This window comes from Festucalex cinctus, chromosome 14 (assembly GCF_051991245.1).
Source record: "Festucalex cinctus isolate MCC-2025b chromosome 14, RoL_Fcin_1.0, whole genome shotgun sequence".
NCBI classification, from domain to species: domain Eukaryota; kingdom Metazoa; phylum Chordata; class Actinopteri; order Syngnathiformes; family Syngnathidae; genus Festucalex; species Festucalex cinctus.
The window spans coordinates 28,163,072-28,180,116 of record NC_135424.1 but is presented as its reverse complement, the minus strand read 5'-3'; the positions used below and the strand labels follow the sequence as shown (position 1 = coordinate 28,180,116).

The 17,045-nt window shown below is 43.1% G+C and overlaps 1 protein-coding gene across 7 annotated transcripts in view; it reads right to left on the bottom strand.

Annotated features, from left to right (window-relative positions):
- The window catches only part of zswim8 (zinc finger, SWIM-type containing 8), a 1,066,004-nt gene that overhangs the window by 95,071 nt on the left and 953,888 nt on the right, over positions 1–17,045 (bottom strand). The window lies entirely within an intron of this gene.

Genomic DNA, 17,045 nt, shown 5'->3' with positions numbered 1-17,045 from the left:
ACGTAAAAAGATATAAATATATCAAAACAAAATGTAAGGAAAAGGACGAACGGAAAGCGCGGAAAACAAGTTGTTGATATCAATACAATTAGCTACAACAATCAACTGTAACGATTATCGGCCGGTTGTAACTTTTTGCAACCTCAGTTCCAAAGGAATTCCACTCTTGTGGCCTGGACATGCCACCGTGGGGGGTGGGGAGGACAAGAACATCCCTCACAAACAGCCACACATGTTCTGACTGACACGCGCACACACACACACACACACACACACACACACACACACGTCAGAACAGTAAAAGCCTTCTTAGAAACTTGACTTTCTTATTTTGCAACAGAACAATGAATTATAAAATGTTATGTTTGCCATTTGTGAAATGTTGACTCCATGAAATGTCATGAAAATGTTCCATTGCAGTGGCAGATTCTCCACTAAACTTTCATGTGTATGCACGTTTTAACAATGTAAGCTAGGTAACATTTCATTTGAGATATTCAATTGTACGTGTTGCATTGGTTCAATTCTGACCTTAGAATCTCAACACACATGGGATCCAGATTCAATCTGATTAGTCTACCAAAACCCTCCCCCAGCTGGTAACTTTCCACTTTGGTCTCACCAGACCCCTGGTGTGGAGGCCGCCGCCCTCCCAATTTAAAAGCACGCTCCCTGCGTGCTGCTCTCTCTCTTTTCGCTGCTCTTTGGCTCCGCTCTTTTCGATGCTTCTCTTTCCGGGTCTCCATCGGCGTGGTTGCCAGACAAAGGGCTAGCCCAGCTAGCTTAACCTCCAGCACACGGCAACGCACAGAAGCCATCGCGTGTAGCGACAGGCGCAGCGAAACACGCTGCTTTTAGTCCCTGCAAAGGCTCAACGGATGGTGCTTTTCCCAAGCACCGAGGCCTCAACCAAGAGGGCCTCTTCCCAGCCAGCAGGTTGACCCCGTGACGCTCAGTTGGCCAGCCGGACGACCTGTCTCTCCCTCTCCTGAACTGAACCTTCTCCATTCTATCTTCAAACGGGCTTGGCAAGTCTCCATCCAGGGTCCTGCTTCTCAGACCAACCCCATCTGTAAGTGCAACTGCAGGCCTTCGCCAGATTACAAATTGGTGCAAACTATGTTGATTGTGGGTCCCATGTTGGGTTGATTTAAGAAATCCATCACCTTGGTTCAGACCGTTTCTCTTTTCTTCTTTTCTTCTCCTTTGATTATTTTAATTATTTTAGTTCTCGTTTCATTTCCTATCATAGTAGTTAGTTTTGCTTCTTTAAATTCTAAGTAGATTATGCCACCTAGGTTAGAGAATAAACGTGCACAAAACTCAACCCCTGGTTTACTGTGTGTGTGTTTCATCAATTTATAGTGACCTCTAAGCTGAACAAAGAACTCACAAAATTGTAGTAAGGGCACAACCTTCATTTTAATGACTGATTCAACGAGGTTCTCATCTGTTATCCTGATAAAATTATCAAAAAGAGATGTGGTGCTCCGCAGGCAAGCTCAACTTAATTTAAATATTAAGTTTGAGTCTCCTTCAATTAATGAGCCAATTGATTATCAATTTAATAATTAACAATTATTGATTTAATAATTAATTGGACCGATTTCCCTTACATAATGGTGCCCCTTTGGTGAGGCCAATTTACGTTACATATTTTGTGAAACACACACATGTAACAATCCAAAAACAGCTTAGTGCAGCGTGTTCTTCTGGGAAAATTTCAACTCGTTTCCATAGCAACCTAACTAAAACTTTATGCTAGAGCCAATCCGCAGTATAAAAGCAGTGTATTTGAAGCACTAAATAACAGTCTAACGACTAGTTATTGAGAAGAGAATGAATTTGTCGACTATGTGAATGTTACACACACAAAAGTGGAAGAGTAACGATCACATTTTTTTTTATTGCATGCAAAACTTTTTTTTTTAGGCCTGGGAATGTTTTTTCTAACTCGTCACGAATTCTGATTGGGTTAAAAATACATTCCAAACCTCACGTGGCGCGATCAGCTTAGCTACCTGATTACGTTACAAGCCTTTAGGCTGAGGAAATAGTCTAGTGCACGAAATTCTGCATTCAGACCACCATTTGAGTCACAGCACACTTCTCAAGGTGTTAAGTTGACTCCCTTTTGTTGGGTTAGCGTAGGGCACATGGTGCTAAAACTGCTAGCCTTTTGTGTAAAACACACGTGTTAAGATCCGCCATCTTTGGGGGCGTATCCTTAACTTAACTGGGATTCAGGTACCAGTCGACCAATAAACTAATTTGAGGGGCGGGCCCAACGGCCAGACTTCCAAGTCGCTCCTCATTTGGCCTCCAAGAGGATCACGTCTCACCACGTGACCCCTCACTGAGAGCCCACTCTCTGCCAAATTGTAGCATTGAAACACTAGTAATATAGGTTGCTTAAATTGTTGTAATTAGATGTCCACCTGGTTAACACTTATAGTCTACTGTTTGCTTAATATTCATATTGCTACACGGCCAGCTGCCAAACTACAGCCAGTATAGTTGACTCCTGCCTCTCGCAACTCACGTGTGAAGAGGGACACATCACAGCCCCCCTCCCCCCGTGAGCCTACTGTCTGCCTTCTTCAACATCGCATTCAAAGCACTTTATAATTTAAATAATCAAGTTACCGTGATTTGAAACTAATCGAGGGATTTAAATTACTACTGTACCGTCCTAATCTATGATTTTTTTTACTAGATTTAAGACAATTTAACATCACGTGTCTTCGCCACTCTTAAACGTTACATTATAATATCTTCCCTACTCCTGTTTCACCAAGTGTTAACACTGAGTTTAGGGTTAATATTTTTGTACGTTTTGCACTTTTTAATCTTCATTAATTCCGTCGTGTTTAATGAATTAACACCGTCTTACTACTGTAAGACTGTAAGGGAAACTACTACTTACTTTCCCTTTCCCCTCGACGCGAGTCCTTACAGGATACTAGCATCGCGATATAAACCCATGGGAATTAAAACGTTTCCGTGGTTTCCGCTCCTTGATTTATTTAAATTATAATTATTAGTGTCTTCTTAATAATTCGGCGTCAGTGCCGCGCATAACAATCCGCGCGATTATCCGTAAGGAGTGAATTTAACGTGTTTGACAGATTGACAGCTGGCGACACACGCACGGTTAACTTCCGGTGTCGTAGCCATTCATTGACAAAGTTACATTAGCTGCGTCTTGCTAACAACTTTGCTTGCCAAGTGCTACGATTTTAAACCTTGTGCAAGGTATTTAAACGCTCGTTTTAAGACACATTCTGTGTCACTTACGAGTGACGGAGTTGTTTTGTCTATGCGGTAAAGTTATAAAACTTTATTGATCGAACAAAAAGTACGACTCCTATACTAGACACAGGAGCCTCGTTGCGTTTTAAACGCCCCCTGTGGCTATTCACGGTACCGCAGTCGAGGAACTTTTACCAACAAAATTAAAACGCTTGATAACTTTAATTGTTGACTTACCAAAGAGTTTGTTTAAATAATTAACCACCATTTTCAAGTACTTAATTTTGTTTTAATTAAAAGCAACACTCATACAGTAGTGTATAGCTTTTCTCGTTGTATTAAACATGTTTACCCAATTTTTAGGCACTTTTGGAAACCTCAATTGAATTAAATGTAATTTTAATTTAATGTGACTGTCCTCAGTAGACTTTTGTTTCCTAAAACCTGTAACCTCAAATGTATGCTGTGGTTAATAGTAATTTAGGAGACTAAATTGCTTAAGACAACACTTTGTTGAGGGTTCTCAATTATTTAGTGCATTGCCATTTAAAATAATTGGTAACATAGTTGGATACCATCCTTTAATCTGTGCCTTAATAATTTTGGTAAAACATTTTGAATCAACTAATTGAGCCCAAAAAGCTAATCTTTAAGCATTTTCAGCATTGTCTAATTGGCTAACAATTAGTCCTTCCAAATTGAGTAAAGTGAGCTTACGCATATCTTTGATATCATAACGCTACTTTTAACCATGGATGCTTTGGAAAATGCCCTTGCGACCGTGACTAACAATCTCATTCCAGGCTATGCCGACGCGACAGCCGGCGCTAGCGCAGAGATTCTTGACACCAACATTGCGCAACTCGTTTGCGACACTCAACAAGGATCGTTAACCCACGAAGATATGGCACAAATCCTCAGCCGACTAATGGTGAATTTAGTGGCTAGGTGGAAATTGAGTGACCATGAGCTTGAACAAGTGAAAAGCGTTCTGACAGCAGAACAGCAAATTCACGTCCAAGTTAGCAGTAAGCTAACCGAGTTGGAAGCATGGTTGCACGAATCTGACCGCGTGAACTTGGGAAACCAAGTTACAAAATTGACACAGGAACTCAAAGTGAGTACACAAACTGCCCGCACGCATGAACAAAATTGGCATAATGCCACATCGGAAATTCGTGAGCTAAAAGAATGCATTGCAGAACTATCAAATCAACACACTGAAGCCCATTGGATTGATCTCCAAACTGGGCGTGAATTTGACAAGTACTTGCTAGCTCTCGCGAATGATGAAATTGCGGAATTAACTCAAAAGATTAGACTTTTGAAAATTGAACGCACTGAAGGAAAAACGCAGACGTTTCGTTTGAAATCTCAGTTGATGGCAATGGAAGAAAAACTCCGGCGATTGCAGCATCCATCCTTCAACACTGGCCGGGATGACGAGTCATCCCATGCTGAACCGAAATTACAGCAAGTCCCACAAGGTAACACCAGGTGTCCATTGACACCGTCCCAAACCACTGCTTTGGAGGTCCCCGTTCAGGACCTGTCTCAGGTGAACTCTCCTTTGCATTTTGATCCACTTGTGGTGCACGCACCTGTTCCTTCTTCAGACGCTGCCACGTTGTCTGATGTGCAGCAGACTTCTGCTGCAAATCTTGGACCTGCTTCTCAGCCACCTGTGCCACTTCCGGTTCCCACTCGCTCCATGGCAAGCACTTCTCCAATTGCCGCTCAACACACACGGGGGCCCCCTCCCTCTGCAGTGTCACTGAGAGGAGCAAGCTCACCTGTCTCTGTGTTTCCACCAAGAAGCACACTTCCGGTTTCGGTACCCCCGCTAGGCGCCACGCCTTCTTGTGTGTCTCCAGTTGCTGCCAACCTTCCTTCTCCTGCTCAACAAGCAGATGCTTCTTCACCTCATCATGTGGCGCAACCAGGCATGTCTACAAAAGGGTTAGACACGATTGCCAAGCACATTCAGAAATTTCAGCCAAAACAAGATTGCTCTGATAACACTTCTGTGTACCTCAAAGACCTTGATTTTCATTTGAGGAGATTCCCACAGGCAACAACGGAAGACAAGATTTACCTCATGAAATTGACGTCAACTCGAGAAGTAAGTGATTGGATCGACCGCCAGCCGATCCACATCTTGAATGATTATCGAGCACTGTGTCACGCATTGTCTCGTGAATTTGATGGCCCAGTATCAGCAATGAGCTTTCTTGCTGCCTGGTCAGTAAAACAAGGCCGAAAGGAATCACCCAGCCTGTATTATAGTCGCCTGCGCAAGGCATACTTTGGGCATCGTAACGAACCCAACATGGAAGAACAGGTAGAATTCAAAACACTCTTTCTGAACAACCTCCACCCAAACACAAGCCGCCTCTTGGGCGTGACAACTTGTCCTCGCACGCTAAGTAGCCTAGAGCTACGTGAACTTGCATCCAAGGCCTTTGTGTTTTTACGCGGAAACGCTGCTAAATCAGTGGAATCCTCTGTTTACCATGTTGCAGGTGATTCAGACGAAGTCGAACGACAGTCCGAATCAGAGCAAAGCGACGATTACATCGCCGCTCCCCCATCAAATCCTGCACAACGGCCTCAAAATGGTTCTCATCAGAAGCACCAGTACGGCCGCAGTGCACCTGCGCGGTTGAGTCATAGCTCCAGCCGTGGTTGTGAACAGGAGAAACCCTTTGCGAAAACAAAACCTCGCAAAAAGAAACCTCCCCGCACAAATAGTCCTCAGGAGCCCCCATCCACGTCAGGTGATTCCTCAATTGACAGCAACATCTGGACAAAAGTTCTTGATGGGCTGCGCAAATTGTCCAACGACAGTCAGCCGACAGCCATCAATGAGCCAGAGGTGTCGGACAACACCGTTCTTTCAGTCCAACTGGATCCAGCACCTTCTTTGCCTTCTGCCAGTGCACCTGTTACCGAGTCGAATCAACCATTCAAACAACTCTTAGGTAAACTCAAGATTAAAGGTGCATCACGTAAGTTCTATTTGAGGACGACACTTGAACAAACATTACACTTGACGCTTTGGTTGATCCTGGCGCTGACATTACAGTAATGTCCAACACGTTCTTCAACCAACTTCAAGCCATGCTGAAGAACAGTGGCCGGATGCTCCGCCTCAACCACTGCTCATTGGAGATCGGTGCATTTGCACTGACTAACACCCATCTGGACTCTATGGCAAAGTTACACTGGACGATTGGACCACACAAATTGGTCCACCCTGTGTACGTGTCTGCTGTGGAATCAGTCCCGCTCCTCATTGGTCAAGATCTGCTGGGCCGCTTCAAGCCCCTGATAGATTACGACCGACGTAAAATCTGGTCACAGGTGCGGCAGCCTCTGCCAGCAGCACCGCTGACCAAAACTGCCAATTGTTATGCGGTAAGCCTGACAGAGCCTTCTTGTGAACCTGTTCTGAGTGTACAAAACTCACACAAGGACTCTCACCCAGCTCAAGGGGGGACCATGCCTGTTGTCTCCGAGATGCCCTCAAGAGGTCACCTTCGCAACACCAGCTCTCCCCTCGGCCAAGTTGAACATCCCACTCAGGGTGTGCAACTCTGCCACCTTACGGAACTTGGATTGCACCTCTGAGCCATGCATGACACAAATTGAGGCCGTTGTCCTCACTTTTGAAGCAAACCATTCAGCTTCACCGCGGACTTTGAACTTGAAATCGCACTTGAAATTGTCATCGAACAACCCAAACAACACAGTGGTTGCTCTTTGCAATCTGCTTGGCGCGTTGTGCCTATTTCTGAGCAAGTTGTTACCCACCCTGCCCACCCTTGCAATGCAGATGGTGCGCGCCACTGCCCTGCCATTCACTGTGTTGAATTGAGTGGATTGAGTGGGTCAGATGAAACGCCATATCATGTAAAATGAGATAGCAAATTAATGGGCTAGACTCAATTCTTAGTTAGAGACCAATAGGTGTCTACAGGACTGATAAATATTCTTTGGCCTCTGGGTGTAGTTCCTCAAAGTAACCACCAGATGCCGCCAAACCTGTACAACTAAGCCACCCACTCAGCATTGCCCGGACATTCCATATAAGATACAAATTAAATATAAATGAATGATATCCTGAATTAAATAATAATACACAACACAATCTATATTCGATAATTGTTAACCTGATTTTTGGATCAATGTCTGTAACACATTGAAAGCCAACTATGAAGTTTTCCTGTCTTTCTTTTTCTTTTCTTTCATTTATAATCGATACTGTCTTTTATCGCTGATAATATTGCTGTAACTGCATTGAAAAGACTATCTGTATGTATGGTTTGATTTAACAAAGATATATACAAGATGTGCAACAGAGATTAGAATTAACCTGTTAAGTTTAAGCTGAGAGAATTTGGGATTTAACATGTCAGGTATATATATGTTATTCATGCTTGCTTAATTAATATATATATGATTTTATTTATTTTAACGTTCATCATTTGTCGAATAGAGCTGAAGACCTTGACATATTTTCATGTATGACTCATCATGCAACGCTGTGTATCCATGACACATTTGTAAGGAATGTATGACCTCATCATGACTCATCTTCATGGCTCGTCTGTGGAAGATTACTGGAAATGAGTCCCAGCAAGTGCGCTGTGATATGAGAAGGTGCGCGGAGAGACATTCACCGGAAGGAGTCAGTGGTGTGGCCCAAGAGTATAAAAAGCCGTCACCAACTCTGAGCTACGCCCCTTTTCACCCTGCGATGTGTCTGTACAGAGTGCATTCTCGAAGATGGAATATAACTGCCTGCCTGGACTTTGGATTTTTACGAAGGACTGGGATTAAGCTGTGACTGGAATCTTTTCTTCAATGATTGGTAATGTACAAATCTTTTAGCAATAATGATGTATAATAGGAAGATATGAATGACTAATCGCGTGTTAGGGTGGGGGCCATTTAATACACTCTCATATCTTTAAAATTATTTTTGCCAAAAACATCTTATTGTGAATCAGGTCTTAAGCTTTTCCGAGGAACGATCAATCTTGTAAAGCTTATTGTAAAAGGTTATACTATTTTTAATCTCCTGTTTTATTTTTATTTTATTTTATTTTATTTTATTTGATTGATTTAAAGTTTTATTATTAAATGTGATTTTACGATTTATATTGGTTGTCTTATTATCGTCAATAAAATTATTTAAAAGACAAGGTTCGTATTAATCATTTTACTATCTTGTCTCATATTGTTTTGATTTTATTATATTTATTTTCGGACGTTTTAATAAGTCCGAGGTCGTTCTATAAGACCTTTTCATTTGTTTATGATTTTATTTTATTTATTTGAGGTCGTTCTATAAGACCTTTTTATTTGTTTATGATTTTATTTTATTTATTTGAGGTCGTTTTATAAGACCTTTTTATTTGCTTATGATTTTATTTTTATAAGTTGGTCGTTCTATAAGACCTTTATATTTGTTTATGATTTTATTTTTATTCTTTGGTCGTTTCATAAGACCTTAATGTTTGTTTATGATTTTATTTGGGACGTTTGATGAGCCCTCATTATTTTTTTTTTGATTTTATTTTATTTATTTTGGACATTTTAAGTCCACCTCATTATTTTTTCCAAGACGGACAACAGTAACGGACGTTTGGAGGAAGGTAAGTGCATTTGAATAACCTCTAACCAATGCTTCCATCTGTATTAATATAAGTCAAATACTCCTGCTTGATATGTAACAAATCCGTATGATCCTAACAAGGATTATTAAATTACTAGGTCAATAACAAATGCAAACAACTCAGAGAAGTGGAGCTGCCAATGAAGTGAGGTGTACATGCTAGCATTCCTGGGCTCTGTGTGTGTGGTTACTCACTCAGGATTGATAGGTGTATGAAAACGGATTGGCCTCATGATAAGATGACAGTGAACAAACCTAGGTGAATCCACTTTGATATATCGGCTTATTTAATTCCCGTCTCCTCACGCTGACGCCTTAGAGCTGGTGAGGAAAAAGGGGAATTTCTAACCCTTTAATTGGAGAGTCGATCAGGACATATTTCCCGATTTAAGTCCTGCGGGTAAGCGGAAGTTGACATGTGGCGCCCAGACGTGGGGCTCGATTGACTCATTTTTGTCAAAATCGGGATCGATCGAGGCCCAAAACAGGAACCCGAGTGAGCGCGGCTCTGAGCGGAGGGCACAGTGCTTGGAGCTGATAGCGAACTCGCTGATAAATTGTCATGTCATACGACCCTGAGCTAACACAAAATAGTCTCTTTGATGAATAGTGTTTCATGGAAAAGAGCTTCTTTAATTGTGAAAATCTAGTGTGATTTTTGAGTTGAAGTTGATTGTACTATTTTGTGTTAAAGAAACGGTGACTGGCTCCCCCAGTAGACTTGCACTCTAAAAGAGGTTGAGTGTGAGAAGGCCATTCAAAGTGAATGGGCTTTAACAGCGACCTGCTGCTCTGGTCAGCTGTGAAGGTACTGATAGTGTACTTGGCAGAGCGCGCTGCGTCGCGCTTTCCTGAGGGGGGGGGCTGAGTCAAGGGGTGGTTCAGGCCTGTCCACAAAAAGAAGAAGGGCTTGAACAGTTAGAGTTAATGTTGAGAGGCTGCTCGGAGAGAGGCAGTCTCTTCTAGACTTGTGATGTTAAACTATGGTTTGCGCTATTTAGGCTTGCCAGATTGGGTGCGGTTGCCCATTCTATTGGTTTGTTATCTCAGGTATCCATTTGTAGCAAAACTACCATACTCTTTGCCTAGTTATTGTGGGGTGCCTGAAGATATTTATAGTCCCTTATCTTGGATAGCGGACTCAGTGTCAGAGGCTGACGCTGCAAACCTAACCCTGATTCCCGGTCGCTTGCCTTTTCTCCTTGAGTTTTTGAAAAACTTTTAAGTTTTCGGTTCCCGACAGGAGTGTCCATTGGCACAAGAAGAAAGTCGTCGAGAACCTAGGAGGAAAGGTAGGTGTTTCCACTAGACTAATGTTCTAGTGGAGGCAGCCTTTTTTCGGTTCCCCGACAGGAGTGTCCATTGGCACAAGAAGAAAGTCGTCGAGAACCTAGGAGGAAAGGTAGGTGTTTCCACTAGACTAATGTTCTAGTGGAAGCAGCCTTTTTCGGTTCCTGACAGGAGTGTCCATTGGCACAAGAAGAAGGTCGTCGAGAAACCAAGGAGAGAAGGTAGGTGTTTCCACTAGACTAATGTTCTAGTGGAGGCAGCCTTTTTCGGTCCCTAGCAGACGTGTCCATTGGAACAAGAAGACATCCAGATCCCGGAGAAGAGAAGCGGGAAGGATTACAACCGACCCGAAAGGACAACACACCCCACCGTTTGAGAGAGGACATCCGCCGACGAGTAAAGGTAGGAAAACTCGAAGTCGGTAGTCCTGATAGCAGTAGAGGCAACGTACACGGGTACGGAGCTGAGTAGCCAGGAGCTAAAGTACGTCCCTGAACCCAAAGCGCGCGGGGAAGGCTTCGGAAATAGATAGCTCCACTCCTACAATAAGAAAGCAAAGCGGGCTATAGAACACGCTAGTGAAGTAATGGAAAGAATAATAGGGAGAAATGGGAGGGGAAAGCCCCCCAGCCCTACAGAGGGGGTAGCAGGGTTAATGCCTGCACCCCAGCCTCTAGAACAACCAGATATACCAGTAGTGGTTATGCTACTGGGCGAGGGTGTAGATCGATGGCCACCAGGAGCAAGAAGGCACCTGGAAGTAAACAACCCTTCAATCCGTTTTGCCGACCTCGCAGCTGAGGTGGAAAGGTCGGTGAAGGAAACAGGAGTGTTCGTGAGTGAATTTCCCAAAATAATGGGCATAGCAACAGTAGTGGTAAAGAGATATGCCGCCGAAAAGGTCAGACTCCTGGTAGTGCCCAAGCAGGAGAGGCTACAGCGGTGTTAGAAGGATTGTTAGAGGCCATAAGATTACACGTGAGTCGAGTAAGACTTATAACCGATAGTCACTATTGTGCTCAGGCGCTCAAAGAGGACTTATCCATTTGGGAAGAAAATGGGTTTGAAGGAGCGAGGAGTAGAGAAATTGCTCATGCTGAGTTGTGGAAGAAAATAGCCGAGTTAAGGTTGAATATGACTATCGATGTTGTTCACCAGAAAGCCCACGTCAAGGAGGGGGCTCACTGGAGAGGTAATGATGAAATAGATAAATACGTCCAAGAGAGAAGAGTGGTAATTGTAGGAGCAGAAAAATGGGACAATACTCCCAAAGGAGGAAAATTGGTCCCGAATGAGTTTGTGTGTGAGGTGACTAAGGCCGTACATGAAGCGCTAGGCCACGGAGGTGCCTTGCCCACAAAAAGAAAGCTGGAGAAACTGGAACTTTGGATCCCAGAAAAGAAAATTCGTTCAGTTATACGAAATTGCGAGTTGTGTAATAAGTATAATGCAGGACGCCGAGGGCAACGAGTGGACGGATTGACGATTAAAAGCACTGTTCCATGGGCATCAGTTTGCATGGACGTAGCAGGCCCCATGGGAGTAAACGGCACTAAAGGTGAGAAGTATCTTGTTGTGCTTGTAGATTCGATGTCAGGACATTTTGGATTAAAAGCGGTACGTAATGCGAATGCTAATAGCGTACTAAAAACACTGGAAGAGGGTTGTATGTGGTTAGGCATACCGAGAGAGTTAAGAACTGACAATGGAACTCATTTCAAAAATGCTACAATAGACAGGTGGTGTCAAAAGTGGGGAATAATAAGGACTTACTCTCCGCCTTACACCCCTCAAGCTAATGGCGTGGCTGAACGAACCATTGGCCTGGTTAAAAGTTGGCTCGGGAAAAATGCTAATGGAAAAGAATGGAGTGAAAAATTGGTGGAGTTGGTCAAGGACTTGAATGGGAGGAGCAGAGCAGATAGACCTTCCCCTTCAGAGGAATTAAACCAGCGCCCCTTTGTCGCTCCTGAGGTAGGACGAATGCAAAGTACAGAAAACACTCAGAAAGGAAAGTGCCCATTTCAGGTAGGACAGAGAGTGTGGATAAAATCTCATGGTCCATCTGATAGCCAGGCAGTAAAAGCAAAGTATGACCAATCTGACATCATTGAAGAAGTTTTAGACAGAAATACAGTGCGATTAAAAAAGAAGGGACTCCAAGGGGTAGAGCAGCTAAAACCAATGCCAGTTAATTCAGCCTAAAGCTAAGGAGTAAGACAAATAATTAAAAAATGGAAGCAGCCACTCCGGCCTTTGTCAAGCTCGTTATGGTGAAAGGAGCTGTCATCGTGCGGAGGACTGAAAAGGAAATAATGGTTGGTAGGGCATTTAATCTTTGGATAAATGCAATAAGAGGATATATTGTTAATAGAGTAGAAGATTTTAGTTGGCAACCGGCTATCTTGACCTGCATAATTTGTAGTGGAAGCGAAGAGTCGAGGAGCCAGTGGAATGTGGAACAGATATCCGACGAAGGCTGGTTGGACGAGCTTAAGCCGGATTTGAGCGAGGTAGGCACGGCTAAGATATTTGAAATACAGGTATGTGGGTATTGTAGAATAAAGAGCCTACCTAGAATAAAAGTGCATGTTCAGTGGGATTTAGCCCCGCAAGAGAATACAGATGCACAGTATTGTAAATGTATGTGGGATGGAGAGAAGGTATTGTATTGTCAACATTGTTGGATGAGAATGGGAAGAGGTTCACTGATAAGAGCTGGGGAAGCCGAAGGGTGGCAGTTAACTAGAGCGGAAACCCAGATAAAGTCGCTGAGTTCCGATTTGCTGACCTATTGGCCTATGGAGATAAACGAGAGGACGTGCGACTCGAGATTTCAGGCGCTGCTTTATAACAACTGGCCGCCAGAAGGAGGTGAGTATCGCCCGGCTCCGCTTATTGTTGGCTCGGAGGCGACGCCAACTCGAATATATGTTGAACCTAAGTGTGTAGTTGAACCAGGGGTACCCTGGGCCACAGTAATCAATGGTGTGTTAGCCCGAGGGGATATTCCGATGGAAACATTACCTGACGTCCCACAAGAAAGGGTAATAAATATTAGTAGTATGTGTAGTAGTAATGTGTTAATGTACGCTACATTGGATAAAATGGAATATAAGGCTAAAACAGCAGTAGTAAGGGTGAGAGTCCAGTGGTGTCGCCTCAACAAGATACGAGGTCTGACACAGGATACTGGATAAAAGTAAAAATAATGATGGCCATGAAACCTTATGAGGGTATATACTCATTGGGAATGGAAGTGTCGATGAGTACGGAGGAGGAGGCCAAGCGGCTTCACCCCAAATGTACTTTTTATAGGGAGTGCCATAGTAGTGCACAGATAAGAATGTATAGTGGTAGAACCTATAGAGATGAAAAGAGTGAAAAAATAAGGCCTAGTGGTAATGAGAAGATGATGGCATTAGCCCAGGTGGCCACAGAAAAGCTAGAAAAACTTAATGCGAACTCATTAAGTGAGGGAAGGCTCGGGCGAGAGCGAGTGACCCATGTCAGGGGAAAATCTGACCTTAAAAGTCGCCCAGAGAAAAAATGGTGGCAAGGATGTCCATACCCGGGTTGTACCGGTGAAGGACATGTAGTTGGCGACCGCCGAGTGCATCGGTCGCTACGTGGATGTCCTAGTTTTAACAAGGCAAATCCATGTGAGTATAGATCACCTAGATGGAAAGAATTGGTGAGAAAGTGTAGAAGGGCCCCTCATTCCATTTTTTCCCAGGAGGAACAGATGGAGATGGGTAAAGTATTGGAAACTCCAGCCGCGAGATCAAAGGCGGAATGGAGGGAAGGGCCAGACATGATGAAGATAAGTAGTCAAAAGATCAAAAAAGCTAGGAAAATTGATTATCAATAAATTGGAAAAACCTCCTATTTAAAAGAAAATAAGTTTTTGTAAAAAGATAAGATAATTGTGTAATGAAGGCCAACCCCCAAGAAAAGGAGGAGGAGCTAATGAGATGTTAAAACGCAACAGTCCTTAAAGGACAAGATCAAAAGAAGAAAGCATGAAACGGAGCTACGAGATGGAGGAAGAGCAAGGTTGTAGCAAGCTAGTAATACTAGAGCTAAGCTCTAGTACTAAGCTAGAAGACCCACCGGACACAGTTGATGAACAACCTAAAGCTATTAACCGCCAGCGACAAAATTGGAGGTATGGAGGAGTTTTGATAACTATCAAACTTTGTTTCATGGTAATATTTTTGATATATTATTTGATGAGACAAAAATCTAGCATCGCTAGAACAGCCCCTATTAATCCCCTCGACCTAGTAGAAATACGACATGGCACCACTAAAATAACCAATCAGACGTGCTGGAAGGTGGAAGTGAAGCATGTTTGTGAAGAATGGAGAAGGAAGAAGGGAGCCTGCGGTGCTGGCGAGGAAAAACCCTGTGGGGTAGAATGGAGAAGGGAGAAGATAGCAGTAATAAATTCCTATCTTCGCACCTTTAACAGCACATATTATAATGAAACCCTGGAGGTGTTGAGAAGAAGTATGACATATCCTGTGAAATCAAAAAGCAAGTGTGCACATCCAGTGATTCTACGAGTCGATAACACAACAAGCAACATTACAGTCAATATTACCTTGTTATGTCTGGAGAAGCAAGAACAAAGAATCATCAGAAAGAACTGGGTCCAGATCGGGAAGGAGGAACCTGCTTGGTACTTCAACGAATATTGTGCAAGACTGCCAGATGCAACAGGTGGATACTGGCTGAAGACAGACCATGACGCCCCTGACTTCACCTACCCGGCGGCCCCACGGAATGACACCTGTACCGAATTTCGCCCGGCATGGGAACGATGTTGGAACTGTATAACCTTTCGGTGCGAGGAGCCAGGGACCAACGGGACCACAGATTACTTGCCAGGTACTCCTACTTCATCATCAGGTAGGTCACCTAAATTTCTTAAGTTACGTAGGTTTGCAAAATTTAAAAAGCCTGCACCAATATCACAGAAGAAATTAGTAATAATGCGACGGCCAGGATGCAAGTTAATGTTAGAAAAGGCCCAGTCGTATAATAATAGCCATTGTGATTGGAATATGATGAAATATTGTTTTGAGCCCTATCATATGTTTTGTTATGCAGATGAGGGTAATATAATTACACCCTCCGATATAGGGCTTAGGCGTGATGTAAGGTTAATCCTGAGTCACTTTATTAGATTATATGCCGGAAATGCATTAGATCAAGAGAAAATAGAAGTGAAACATGAAGTATGGCTAAATGATTCCTTTCCATGGATATGGAAAAGAGATAGATATATATTGAAATCAACCTTTAATAAAACTTTGGGAATAAATGTGTTAAAAGTAGTATGGGCACGGATGTGGGCTCAACGTATTCCTACACCGGATGATTTATATAATGTCCCAAAAGGGGATTTTGATAAAATTGACCAATGTGTAGCATTGAGAATGTATAACAGATTGCATAGGAAGGAGTGGATAAGTGGAATTTCACCACGATGCCCCTTGGTGGAGATAGGAACACCACCTTTGACTCATTGGATATATAATTGTACAGGGTTGAACACAAACCTAACGATTAAAGGAGTGCTCCAAGCATGGAGAGAAGGACACACGAGAGATGAGAGTAAGACGTGGTGGGGGCTCAATAAAGAGGAGATGGTTCAGGATGTGATACCTTGCTTAGGAGAGTCGGAGAATTATTGGATTAAATATCAATATATGGCGACGGTGTATTCTAAAGAGAACGATATTTGGCCTGACGTTGAAAAACCAGCCTTATATGCTAATCCAAGACCATGGGAAATGTTGTGTAAGGGGGGAGAGTCCGTGAAAAATTTTAATGAATGCACAATTGTATTAGCACGTATACCCTGTTATAAAGTCTCCCGATTTCAGAATTTTTGTAATGTACGTTATCGCGATGAAAATTATGCCAACTATGAGGGGGCAGTATGGATCAAGGATAATAGTAATCAATGGATCCGGAGTCAAGCTGCAGGTAGAGAATATTGTACGCGATGGGACAAAGATCATGACTTATCCAAAATGGTAGGATTAAGAATGATCCCCAAGCCTCCTGACTCTATGATGCAGATCTTAGAAGGTCACGCATTTAGGAAGACCCTTTGTAAAGGGGATATAGTTACAGGGTTTGATTGGCTGGGATTTAATAAAATTTATGGCCCTGGCACATGCCACGAACCTGCTGAAAGATGGCTGCATTGTGGACACAGTGACGAATATGATCATAAGGGGGAACATGTATGTACTTGGTATGAGAGAATAGGATTGGCAATAAAAGGTGTAGTAAAAACTGTGGCCACGACAGCCGGGGAAGTTGTAGAAGATGTAGCAGGGACGGCGATTATTGGGATAAGTACAGGGCTGTATGGTTTATTATATGATGTAGGACTATGGTTCCTGCTAGTGTCAGGAATTGTCCTGTCAGCAGTTATAGCTGTTGCAGTTATCAAAAGAGGGATTTTGGCATTATCTACCCACCGAAATTATAAAGAGAAAACCTCACCAAATAAGGTTAAAGCTCAGTTATTGGCCAACGAGCTGCAGAAAAAATGGGGGGGCCGACTAAGGGGAAATTATTGAGAAGTGGGGATGGGCTTCAGAAAAGGGCGGGATCGATCCAATCATAAATAAGACGCCCTAGCCCTGACTTCCTCACTTCTCACTGAAATCTTTTGGCGGAACAGTAACCAACAACTAGCCATGGCTTGTAATGCTTTGGGTAAAGGTATCATTGGAAGACCAGGCGCCCTTCATAACGTGAGTAATGAAGTGGAATATTGGATAAATTTTATAATATGGCT